This window comes from Peromyscus leucopus, chromosome 14, assembly GCF_004664715.2.
Source record: "Peromyscus leucopus breed LL Stock chromosome 14, UCI_PerLeu_2.1, whole genome shotgun sequence".
Lineage (NCBI taxonomy): Eukaryota > Metazoa > Chordata > Mammalia > Rodentia > Cricetidae > Peromyscus > Peromyscus leucopus.
In genome coordinates this window covers 82,607,994-82,621,996 of record NC_051075.1, presented here as the reverse complement: position 1 = coordinate 82,621,996, position 14,003 = coordinate 82,607,994, and the positions used below count along the sequence as shown (strand labels likewise).

Below are 14,003 nucleotides of genomic sequence, written 5' to 3'. Positions count from 1 at the left end.
GTGGGTAAACGCCTCACACTGATTCATGAAGAATGGACTGCAGAAGTTATCTGTAACCTCCTCCACACATAACTTGCAAAGTAGACACTCCAGAAACACATCTAAACGGGTTCTTATTTTAGCTGAGATATCAGACTGCTGAGGAAACCACGGTGTTTCTATCTGTGAGAGAATCGGAATGAGAAGACATGATCCAGTTTCCAGACACAATCCTCCTTGCTAAGGGATTCAGGAATAGTGCCAGTGGTGCTCAGGCCCTTCAGTGGTGTTCAGAATCATCAAATATATCCCAGTGACAGAAGAAACTGATGGGCATTATGATTAATAAAAGAAGGCTGAGGCAGAGAAGCATGAAATGATCCACAGAGGTTGAATGAGAATGCTAGACATCAATGTGTGCATGTTTTCAATGAAAACCCCTTCAGAATTTCACATACATTGCCACAACTCAGTACACATTGTGACACATTAGTGTACCTTAGGAGAAGATGCTCACACCATCTCTCACCATCTACAGAGTCCAGACTTTTGTGAATGAATTCATTGTAAGAGGAGGATGTCTCTGTGAACCCATACTCTTCAAGCAGGCAAATCTCCTGTCCATTGTCACCCATGATAAGCATCAGCATTGCACCACAACGGACTATGAAGTGCGTCATTACTACAGACACTACCAGAACAGAGCAGAAGCTGCAGTGCCAAGATAAGCCACCCCGGCACCCTGACTAGGATATGCAAGTGTTCCTCTAAAACAGTGTACTGCCCTGATGGTGCTGCTCTGTGAACTGAAGTCCCCAGGACATCAAACCATTTCTGAGCAGTAATAGAAGAGAAGCCATGCAACTGTCTGGTTCCACCTGTCCTCTGTCTCATAATATTAGACACAACTGATATATGATCCTGAAGTTAGAAAGAACATAGAGGAATAGATTGGCCTTCTGTAGCATGAATGTTTATGTAAATATGTGGAGTTACATTTCAGATATCTAAACAGACATACACACAAAATCCTGTGCAGTTCTCTTGGCTTTACTAATTCGTGTAAGCACATTCCAAATTCATCCTTCATTGTGAAAACATTCAGCACCTGAAAAGCTTTACTAACACATTCTCTGTCCAGAAATAAGAGGATCCTGATCTTGGAGAAGTAGGCAGAGAGATAAAGCTGTCTAAGGAGACATACCTCTACCCATGAGGATCCTTGTCAGAGATATCTTTTCTCTCCTTTTGTTCCCTTAATTAATGCAAATGCATTATGGGAAATATATTGAGTCACAATTTAAACTGGCTTAACTTTCATCTTCTCTATGTGAATATATGTTTCTCGAGTTAACTGGTCTGTGATTACCACAATGGTGCCTCCTCTTTCTGTTAGATTCCTGTATTTGAGTGTCTCTGGAATTCATAGATGGATAAATGGAGGGGCCTGCATCTGAGTTCAAGATTCATTGTGCTTTTCTGAGTTCAGGTGCTCTGACCCAGTTGTAGCCAGATGAAGGCTGCAAAGACCCCATTCTCTCCTCTTGTCGCCTTATTACAAGTGGGAACTGCTGGAACTGGATCCACCAGAGAGGAGCCTGGGATTGAGAGGGACATTGATGATCATGTCGGCACAATTTCAAAACAGTCCCTGAGACATCCAGTCAGCATCTTCAGATAAACAGGAGCCATTCATCCCTGCAGCTGATCTCTGTGAGCACTGAAGTTTCAGGGATCTGTTACTGCTCCAGGGAGACAGAGCAGCTTCAGCATAATCCAAGAGAAACCAACCTTCCTGGCAGCCCAGAACCAGCAGGGGGCACAATGGAGCCAAGAATCGACAGTAGAGAGATGAGGTTGGTGTGGGGGGGAACTCTGTATCCTTTGTGGTTTCCTTTCCTAACGTTTTTTTTAGCTGACCTGCACCTGCTGTGATTAACAAGTGATGTTTCCATGCTCAAGCACAGTAAAGATTCTTTGTTAAACTTTTCACAGGTTCAAATTTTCATGTTTATTTTATTTTGTTATTTTTTTGTTTGTTTTTCGAGACAGGGTTTCTCTGTGTAGCTTTGCGCCTTTCCTGGAACTCACTTGGTAGTCCAGGCTGGCCTCGAACTCACAGGCTGTGGTGGCACACGCCTGTAATCCCAGCACTCGGGAGGCAGAGCCAGGTGGATCTCTGTGAGTTCAAATTTTCATGTTTATTTTTACTCAGCTTTTATTTACTTCTTATAATAATTTTTCCTTTTTTTTATTAAGAAAAATTTTTCATTCATTTTACACACCAAAGATCCCCCTCTTCCCTCCTATCCCTCAGGTTCCCCCTCCCAACCCACTCCTCTTCCCACTTACAAGAAGGCAAGTCCTCCCATGGGGAGGCACATTCAATAGAGGCAAGTCTAAGCCCTCCCTGTGGTGGTATTGTGTTCCCCAATATATTGCACACCCTAATAAACTTATCTGGGGTCAGAGAACAAAACAACCACTAAATACAGAGGCCAGAAAATAGTGGCACACATACCTTTAATGCTAGCATTCCAGAGGCAGAAATCCATCTGAATCTCTGTGAATTCAAGGCCACATTGGAAACAGCCAGGCATGGTGACTCACGCCTTTAATGCCACGAAGTGAACCTTTAATCCCAGGGAATGATGGCAGAAAGCAGAAAGGTATATAAGGCACGAAGACCAGAAACTAGAAGCTTTTAGCTGGTTAAGCTTTTAGGCTTTAAGCAGCACAGTTCAGCTGAGATTCATTCTGGATGAGGACTCAGAGGCTTCCAGTCTGAGGAAACAGGATCAGCTGAGGAACTGGTGAGGTGAGGTAGCTGTGGCTTGTTCTGCTTCTCTGATCTTCCAGCATTCACCCCAATACCTGGCTTCAGGTTTGATTTTATTAACAAGACTCTTTAAGATTCATGCTATACCTCCCCCTGCCTCAAGGCTGCAAAAGTTGTCCCATCATAGGTAGTTGGCTCCACAAAGGCTCCTCATGCATCAGAGATGGATTCTGATCCTACTGCCAGGGGGCCTCCCAAGCAGATCAAGCTACACAACATTCATTTTCTTGTTTATAGTCATCTGACTAAGCTAAAAATGGAACAGTAAAGTGTTTTAATCTGCATTTCACTGTGAGCTAAGAACTTTATTTGCACACCCTAGAGAAACTAACCATAAACCGAATGGGAAATTCAACCTGCTGGCTAGGTTTCCTGGTGTTGGAAGGTGCTATGTAGTCTGCAGGGTGAGAAAGGATATCAGTGATCTTACACTGTCCCAGAATTTGCAGTCTGCAATATCAGCCTTCAGGTAAGATGTACCCAATAGTGAGTGACTGCAATGTAGTGATCAACTGCTTTCTAATTCTATTCATTGCCTGATTCATAGGTGTGGTGATATTGTGTCCCCCAATATATTGTGCACCCTAATAAACTTATTTGAGGGTCAGAGAACAGAACAGCCACTAGATTAAACATAGAGGTCAGGAAGTGGTAACACATGCCTTTAATCCTAGCCTTCTGGATCCATTAAGACCTCTGAGTTCAAAGTCACACTGGAAACAACCACGCATGATGACACACACCTTTATTCCCAGCACTTGAGATCTCATGTCTTGCTTGAGAAAGACACATGCCTTTAATCCCAGGAAGTTATGGCAGAAAGCAGAAAGGTATATTAAGTCATGAGGACCAGGAACTAGACGCTTTAAAACTTTTAGGCTTTTTAGCAGCAGTACAGCTGAGATCCATTTGGATAAGGACTCAGAGGCTTTCAGTCTGTGGAAACAGGATCAGCTGAGAAGTTGGAAAGGTGAGGTTGGATGTGGCTTGTTCTATTTCTCTGATCTTTCAATATTCACCCCAATACCTTGTTCTGGGTTTGTTTTTATTCGTAAGACCATTTAGAAATTTGTCTACACATAGGAAAGACTTTATCCCAGCTAAACATGTTCAAAATCCCATGGCTTGGGATTATATAGGACATAGTAGACCCTACTCTAGTAGTATTGGTAATAGTCATGTTGTTAAACTGCTTTATAAATAATTATGTTTATACCCGATAGATTAGTCCTGCTCTCAGCCTTGATCACAGAAACTTCTGTGTTTAGTTTGTAATGATTAATGAATACATTCATACCTAAGTGCTAAGAATGAATGACTGAGTATTCATCCACATATGAGTCATTTGTATCTATTCTCCACCTCAAACTCAAGGACCTTTCCTAAAAAAGATTGGAATGAATTTAAGATCCAGAATATGGAGTGGATAAATATGAAATGCTATCCCAGGACCTGACATGGCCATTGTACTTACAGACTCACATCAGCTATAGTTACTACCACAGGACCTGAACAAATCAAGCCAGTCAAACTTAGCAATGTTATTTTCATTGCTTGGATCTACTTGGTAGAAATGAGAATTGAATTTTGTAAGTTGTTCTCCAAGATTCTTACCTGCATCTTGGTGCATCTGTGCCTTGCTTTCACCAATAAACAAAATGTAGCAATTAAAAAAGATATTACCACATGGCCAGTTCAGGGTCTATGTCCCCATTACTAGGAGTCTGCTATGGTTAACTTCATAGATTGCATCAATTTTCCATTGTACTAGGGATCCTGAGCTGGACAGTTTCTGTAACCATGCAAGGCCTCAAGTGGAGGGATTGGGACACCAACCCAGCCACAAAACCTTCGAAGTACACTTAGTTTTTCCTGTTTGGAGAGTGTTCTGGGGCTGGAGCCTAGCAGAATCATCATCACAGTGACCAAAGAGACTATCCAGCAGCTGATGGGAGCAGATACAGGGTGCCATATCCAAACATTAGGTGATGTTCATGGAGTCCTGTGGAGGAGGAAAAGGAAGGATTGGAGAAACCAGAGGGGTCAAGGACACCATGAGATCATGGTCCAGAGAATCAACTGACCAAACTCACGGGGGCTCACAAATCAGGGATCCTATAGGGGACTGACTTAGGTCCTCTGCATATATGTTATGGCTGAGTAGTTTGGCATGCTTTTGAGATTAATAACTGGGAGTGGGGGCTGCCTCTGACTCTTTTGCCTACTTGCAGGACCCTTTTCCTCCTGTTGGGTTGCTTCATCCAGCCTTGATGTGATGGCATGTGCCTGGTCTTACTGTAGCTTGCTTTGTGTGTTTGATGGGTGTCCCTGGGATGCCTGTTCTTTTCTGAGGGGAGGGAGATGATCGAGAGACTGCAGAGAGGGGAAACTGTGGTCAGAATGTGATAAATGAGTGAAGAATTAAAAGCATTACAACATGATGAGGAGGGACTCTTGGGGATTCATATCAGGCTTTGAGTCTATTGGCACTTGATAACTGATGAGGAAAACACTATCACTAATTTTGGAAAGGTTTGTAGAAGTTCCTTGTGCACTAGTGAATCTGTGTGTATATATAGATAGTGCTGATTGGACTTACCATGTTATTATGAAACAAAAGAGGTCTAGAAGTTAAGGAGAGAGACTTATTGGAAGGTCTCAAGGGGAGTCAGAGGGACATAGTTGGGGATTCATATGATCATAATGTATTTCATACATAAATGAACATTTCAAAGAACAAGCAAATTTACTTTGAATAATGAAAATAACAATTTTATATGTGTTTCAGATTTTCATACTGTATATCATACATGTGCATATTTCCCCCATAACTTCTACCCTTCCTTTTCTTGACATTCCTGTTTTTCCTGTATTCTGCTAGACAATTTCATTTATATGTTGTTATGTATTTGCATACATACTACTGTGCACCTATTCAACATCTAAAAACTACTTAGAATCTCATAGAAAGTCTGTGTTTCAGAGTTAATCTTAATTAATACAGTTATCCCCAGTTACATTGATTTTCCTAAAGGTGATACAAGTTCCTTATCCTTTCAGATGAAATATTCCTGTTGTGTTGCATGCAAACCATGTCTTATTGATGCAACCATCTGCCTACAGATGTGATGTTTATTTCCAGAAATTATTTTAGATAGTGCTGCAATAAACATGTACAAATATTTCTGAAGTATGTTTTCCTTTGTGTCATTTCATTGAGTTTTTGGACACAACCTTCTGGAATGGCAAATATTAGTTGTATATATCTGAAAGGAAATTGTAAATTCTCAAAATTTAGCAGATTTTGAAATTTCCTCTCACCACTATCATCAACACAATCACCACCTGTAAATCAATCTGACAATTTGTCACATAGTAGAGCAATTGCCTCAAGCAGAAATCTGTTGAGAGCTTAGGCCCTGCTATTGCAACAACAGCTTCTTCATGGTGCTGAAGGAAGGGGTATAGAATGTATTTATTCAAATAGATTAGGACTTGGACCTTAGCATCCTGTTGCCTGACACAAGTGTCCTCTACCTCCTTCTGCAGCTAGTCTAGGTCCTTATCTAAGAAGTACCCTGCTCATGAATATGCAAATTACTTGAGTCTGTGGTGGTAAATACAAGGAAGTCACACGTCAGAACAACGCATGATTAGTGTCCTCTCCACAGATACAGAAGACACAGGTCCTCACCATGAGATGAAGTTGGACCATCCTCTTCCTCATGTCAGTAACTACAAGTAAGGGGCTTTCTTGTTTCAAGCATGAAAAGGGAACAGGGACTGAGGTGACATGACATTCACTCTATGTTTCTCCCCACAGGTGTCCACTCCCAGGTCCAGCTGCAGCAGTCTGGAGCAGAGCTGGGGACACCTGAGGCCTCAGTGAAGTTGTCCTGCAAGGCTTCTGGCTACAACTTCATCTACTCCTATATGCACTGGGTGAAGCAGAGGCCTGGACAGGGACTGGAGTGAATTGGACAGATTGTTCCTGGAAGTGGTGGTGCTAACTACAGTCAGAAGTTCCAGAGCAAGGCCACACTGACTGTAGATAAATCCTCCAGCACAGCCTACATGGAGCTCAGCAGCCTGACATCTGAGGACTCTGTCATCTATAATTGTACCAGACACAGTGTTGCAACCACATCCTGAGTGTGTCAGAAACCCTGAGGAGCAGGAAGCTGCGCTGGGACTGAGATGACAGAGAAGATCAGCCTGGAGACTTACTCAGAAATAATCATTCTGAGTCCCTTTGTCTGTCACTTCATGCAGTCCTACAAGGTCTTTGCCAACTTTTCCAAATTACAATTGTGATAAAGTGATGCTGATTTAGGACATCATACCTTGACAATCTCTTTACCAGTGACCAGCTCTGTTGATATGTTTCTTCCTTAATAAAACAAGAAAAGGTGTAAACTGTGGTTATGCATTATGATTAAAAAAAAGTCTCTGTTTTCTATCTGTGAACTTTGGGAAGCTTTTAATAAAATAAAATAAAATAAAATAAAATAAAATACGAATTTGACCAGTAAAGTCTAAATCAATGGGCAAAGAAATTTCCTTTCATATCATAGTCTTTAATTATATATATAATGTGTATATAATGTGTATAGTTAACTCAGGCTGTATGGTCCTAAAGAAGTTCCAGTCTCTTAGAATGTAAGACATGTATCAAAATGCACTGCCACATAAGTATAACTCCTATAAGTTGGTCAAGAGTATTATTAATTACTTTTCATAAAAATCATTAATCAAATCAATGTATGTACATGTTAATCAAAGTAGGACCTGAGATCATACATTATTTCCCTTATTTACTTCATTCCCAGGCTCAATAACCTGCCCTACAGTCTCAAGCATTTACAGAACATGAACCTATACTGATACAGCGTCAACTGTCACAGTCCTTTGGATACCTGGTGGTCACCATTGCTCTACAGTATATCTGGATTTTTGCCTGGTAGAGTGCTTGTAGACATTGTCAATCAGTTGTGCTGTCTATCAACTTGCTTCCACATCAGTGGTCTCTGATATAGCTAGGTCCAATAACACCTAAAGAAAAGACAGGGTTTCATGGAGATCTGGAAAGCATCTGAGGCACAGATCACCATTCATCCTTGAAATACCTACTCAACATCACCATACACAATCAAGAAAGACAGAAGAGCCACAGTTTAGCACTGTGTGAGCCCATTGACAAACTTCTATTAGTGGATTCTCGGAATCACCAGGCTGCACTGTAGATCTCTAATCCCTAAGAAGTAAATGGTAGCAGAAGCTAAGAAAGATGTGCCCTGAGGGGATTCCTCTGCGGATTTTTATCACCAACATCATTACATTCAGAGACTGTGGTGTACTTGAAATGTGAGATCTATGTGCTACAATACATGAGAGCTTCTTTGTTTAATAAAATTGATATATGATGTCAAACTGGAGTATATGAGCCAAACTGGAATCCTATTGGCAGTGGATAGGAAACTAGGTCATGAACCACCAGTTCATACCACAGGGGTGTCCATAGTCCTGCTGATCACTGGAATGGAATGGACAATAGCAGTCTCCAAAGTTCTGTGCTAGTGTCTGATTGGGGTAGGATGGTCAATGCACCTTCTCAGCATCACTGTTAGGTTTGATTCTGAAGAGGATCAGAGGGCCTATGAACCATTGACTTGTGGTCGCATTAACAAGCAGTGAGATGGGAGAGCTCTGTCTGTACAGGTGCCAATATGGAACTGAGAATGCGTTTTCCCAGATAGGTTTAGGACTTGGAACTCAGCATCCCACTGACGAACAGAGAAAACCTTTACCTAGTCTGTCTCAAATAGATTTCTGTTTTGATCTTGGGAATACCCTTTCTTTTTCATATGCAAATTACAAAGGTTGTGTTTGTAAAATCACTGATGTCCTCATACCACACAGCACCACATTAATATTCTCTTGTCCATTGTCCCTGAGCACGGACTGGAGTTGTATCATACTCTACCTGGTTACAGCAGTTACAGGTAAGTGCATTCCTATAATCAGGCTTGGTGAGAAGCCAGAGGCTGAAGTGACAGTGTCATCCTCTCCACAAGTGCCTGTTCCCAGGTTTAGCTTCAGCAGTCTGTAGCTGAACTGAGGAGATCTGGAAGTACGTTAAAGGTGTCTTATAAGAATTTTTCACTCAGAAAGCTTCCTCATTGTGTGTTGCAGAAGCATGGACATGGGCTTGAATGGATTGAATGGATATTCCTAAGCATTGACAGAACAAACTATGGACAGAAGTTTGAGCCACACTGGGTGCAGACATAATGTCCAACACATTTTACATGGAGCTCATCATCCTGAAATCTGAGGACTCTGCCATCTATTACTGTGTAAGACACAATGTTACTGTCCACATCTGAGGTGAAGGAGCAGGAAGCTGCCTTGGGGCTGAGAGGACAGGGAAGAGTACCCTGAAGACTTACTCAAAATCACAAGCCTGCTGCATATTGATATTCACATTAGTGTACCTTAGGAGAAGCTGCTCACATCATCTCTCCACAAATCTCACAGAGTTCAGAATTTTGTGAATGAAATCCCTTATGAGAAGAGGATATCTCTGTGAATCCACACTGCTCAATCAGGCAAGTACTCCTATTATCACCCATGAGAGCCGTCAACATCCCACCATACTGGACTATGAAGTGCAGGTTTATATATATTACCCAGCACAATAGTGAAGCTGAAGGGCCAAGAGAAGCCCATCCACTGCCTTGCATTTTGGGCTTAAGTTTTCATCTGTAAAGAGAAACATGTGTTGCTTTGAGGGTGTTTTCCTGTGGATTCATAGTTCACAGAATATTATATTGATTCTGTCAAGTGATAGAAGAGAAGCCATACAACTGACTAGTTCCAGCTGCTTCTCTCCTGCAACATTAGGTGCATCTGAGTCATTATCTTGACGTTAGAGCAAAATAAAAAGGAGTATGCTGACTCTCTGCAGCATATATTTTTGTTTTAATATGTGTAGCTACAATTCAGAGATTTATACTGACATGCAAACAAAATTGTACATAGTTCTATTAGCTTCCCTCATTCCTGGGAACACCTTCCAAATCCATCTTTCAGGAGTGAAAACATTCAGTTTCTGAAAAGCTTTACTAACATATTCCCTGTCTAAGAATAAGAGCACCTTGAACTTGAAAAGTTAGAGATAAAGCTGTCTAAGGACATATACCTCCATCTACAAAGATCCTTGTCAATGTCCTGATGTCCTCTACTCCCTCAACTGGAATACAGGGAATAGATTGATTTACAGTGTAAATTTGCTTTATTTCTACTTCCTTTTCAATATAATATATTTTTTTAGAGTTGTTAATTGATCTGTGAGTACCAAGGAAGTGCCTCCTCTTTCTGTTGACTCCTGCATCTGAGTGTGCCAGGAATTCAAACGTGGATTCAGGGGGCTGCAACTGAGCAGAAGATTCTTTGATTCTCTGACTTCAGGTGCTCTGCCCCAGGTATAGCCTGATGAAGGCAGAAAAGACGCTGTTATTCCTGTTGTCGTGTAATTACAATGGGAACTGCTAGAGCTGGATGCAACTGACATCTGGGAGGACCCTGGCTTTGGCAGGGACATTGGTCGCAATAATAGCACAGCATAAAAACAGTCTCTGAAACATGCAGTCAGCATGTCTCCATAAACAAAGCCATTTACCACTGCAGCTGAGCTTTGTGAGCACTGAAGTTGCAGGGATGTTACTACTGCTCAAGATAGTGCAGCTTCAGGTAAGCCATGACAAACCAAACTGCAGGGGAGCTCAGAAGCAGCAGGGGCACAATGGAGCCAAGAATCCCCAGAGGAGAGAAGAGGCAGGGTGTGGAGGGGACTCTGTATCCTGTATGATTTCCTTTCTTAAAGTCTATTAGCTGACCTACACCTGTTGTGATTGAAGTGTGATGTTTCCATGTTCAGACACAGTACAGATTTTTTTTTTGTTAAACTCTTCACAGGTTTGTTTATTCTTGTTTATTTTAATACATTTTTATAATTCTCATAAAGAAAATTCACACAATGCATTCTGATCATGGATTGCCTTTCTCCAACTCCTTCTAGATCCTTCCTACCTCCCTATCCACCCAACACCACACTGTTTCTTTCTCTTTGTAGAAATCAAACAAATAGGCAAACAAGGAAGATTAAAATAAAAGACATTAGAAAAGAAGAAAAAAAGAAACACATGCCCACAAAACTGATAAAAACACACCGCTGTGAAACCATGATGTATAGGCAAAAGAGCAGTAAGACTTAAAGAAAATGCACGGACAATGTGATCTGAGTAAAATATTTACAAAAGTACCAGAGACTGCAACCCACAGCTCCAGGGAGGCCAGCTAGCAGGGAGAACCCTAGGAAGGACACAGGGATCACCCAGCAAAGGAGACATCGATGAGATCTACATGAGCAAACTGGGAGTGAGGGAGGGTAATGGAAGGGAACAGGGACAGAGTGGGAGAGCAAGGAAAGAGACACCCTGATAAATGAAGACATCATGGGAATAGGGAGAAAGAGTGCTAGGGAAGTTCCCAGGAATCCACAAGGCTGACCCCCACCTTAGACTACTGACAATAGTCCAGAGGGTGCTTAAATTGCCTACTCTGGTGATCAGATGACTGAATACCCTAACTGTCATCATAGAGCCCTCATCTTAGGACTGATGAAAGCAGATGCAGAGATCCACAGCTGGGAGCCAGGCCAAGCTCCAGGAGTCCAATCTATGAGAAAGAGGAGAGAGAGCATGGTGGGAAAATGTACAGAGACAGCCAGACAAACTAGTGGAAATGCAAGAACTGTGATCCAATAGCTGAGGAGCCCCCATGGTACTAGACTAGGCCCTTTGGATAGGTGAGACCATTGTTTAGCTTGAACTGTTTACGGGGTCTCCAGACAGGCAGTGGGATCCAACCCGTCTCTGATGCATGAGCCAGCTTTTTGGAGCCCAGTGTCTACGGTGGGACACTTTTTGCAGCCTTGGTGCAGGGAGGAGGGCCTTGGACCTGCCTCAACTGAATGTACCAGGCTCTGCTGATTCCCCAAGGGAAACCTTGCCTTGGAGGGGGTGGGAATGGGGGTGTGGGTTTAAGGGGAAGCCTGGGGGGCAGGAGGAGGCAGATGAGGGGAATCTGTGGTTGATATGGAAACTGAATAGAAAAATCTCTTAATACTAATAAAAAAGTAAAAAAAGAAAAAAGAAAACAGATTGGCCTCAGGGGAAAAAGTACCACAGAGATAGTTTTTGTTGACTATCTACATGATAATTTTTGCTGGACGTGTGTCTACTCTTAAGTGGACACAATATGCCCAAGGAGACTCCATTGGTGAACAATAGTATCTCTTTGCAAGCAAGTGTCAATTGTAGAAGCTTTATCATTGGGGGTGAGAGCCTGTGTCCATGTCCTCTGTTAACACTGGTACCCATCCGGCTTGACTTGGTTCAGGTCCTCTGCATGCTCAGTCTCTGTGAGTTTATACGTGCATCCATCAATCCTGTTGTGTCTAGAAGACACTGCTTCCTTAGAGTCATCCACCCTTTCTGTCTCTTACAATCCATTCAGTTTTAAAAGTCTTTCTCATGAATAAGAACTATCTATGAAGTTAGATGCCTCACACTATTCTCAGCACCTGTTGGGCCTCTCTGACCATGACCTCATAGGGAGTTATCATGTGCCCAGCACAGTGGTGTTCCATTAATAATTCATACCCTCTGTGGGCAGCACTGTCCATACATGCAGGTGCTTCTGTCCAAAGACACACACGTCAATAGAAAATACAAATCTTATCCATGTGCTTTTGACGCAGCTTTCTGAAAGCACATATCTCACATAACTGTAGAGCACAATCAGAACAACCACTGAGAATATACTAATAACGAAATGACAAGTTTATCTACATCTCACTAATTTTTCCTACAATTTTCTTAAATTTGTTATTCTTGATAACAGTACTATAACAGCAGATCCATAAAAGCACACCAAAATTTGAACACAAAATTGTTCCATCAACAAAAGAAAGTATCAAATACAAAACTAGGAAACTATGAACTGTTCATTATTTCCAGACTTTTTGTTATAGAAATAGCATTATAATTTATGTTTCCCTTACTCCATAGTCCACGTTGTTCACTCCCAGTATCTCTACTTTAATTTTTTATGCCATATGGATTCTATATCATTTACAGATATATGTTTATTTACCTTTCATGACTCATTTCAATATGGCATATATATATACATATATATATATATACATATATATATATATATATATATATATATATATATAAACAAACCGACTGCTGTCTCCCCTTGTTCCTCTCCCCCAATCCCTACCCCCGTCTCCCTTTGTTTCCCATTCACTCCTCCATTTCTATTTAGAGGAGAGCAGGCCTCTCCATAGATATCAACAAAACATGGCATATCAAGATGATGAGGCAAGTTAGTATGAGGAAAATGATCCCAAAAGCCAGAGACAAAAAAAAAAGCAAAAGAGTCAGAGACAGCCCTTGCTCCTAAGTTTAGGATTTCCACAAGAAGACCAAGCTACATACACAACTGTAAATTATGCATAGGGTCTAGGTAAGTCCGATGCTGGCTCTCTGGTTGTCTGTTAAGTCTCTCTAAGCATCTATGATGCCAGGTTAGTTGATTCTGTGGTTTTTTTAATGGTGGCCTTGATCCCTCGGGCGCCTATAATTCTCCCTCCCCCTCTTCTGAAGTATCGCCAAATTTGCCTAATGATTGACTGCGTGTCTCTTCATCTGTTTCCATCAGTTGCTGGAAGAATTCTCTCTGATGACATTTGGGCTAGGAATCAATCTATGAGTATAGCATAATACCATTAGAAATAATTTCATTGTTTTTTTTGTTTTTGTTTTTTTGCCAGTCCCGTTTCGTTCTATTCTAGGCTTCAGGCTATCCACCCTCTGTGTCCTGGCCCTCTAAGCAGTGTCAAGGTTGGGCTCCCTCTTCTGACATGGGGTCTCAGGCTGGATCAATCATTTTTCTATCCTCCCACAATTGCTCTGCAACCCATACCCTAGCACATCTTATAGACAGGACAAACTGTAGGTGGAAGGTTTTGTGGATGTGTTGATGACTCATTCCTTTCACTTAAAATCTTACCTGGTTACAGGAGATTGTCAGTTCAAGCTCTCCATCCCTC

The 14,003-nt window shown here is 41.6% G+C and overlaps 1 pseudogene; it reads left to right on the top strand.

The window, feature by feature from the left end:
- The first annotated feature begins 6,513 nt into the window (after positions 1 to 6,513).
- LOC114688568 lies at positions 6,514 to 6,970 on the top strand (annotated as a pseudogene).
- Positions 6,971 to 14,003: the final 7,033 nt, after the last annotated feature.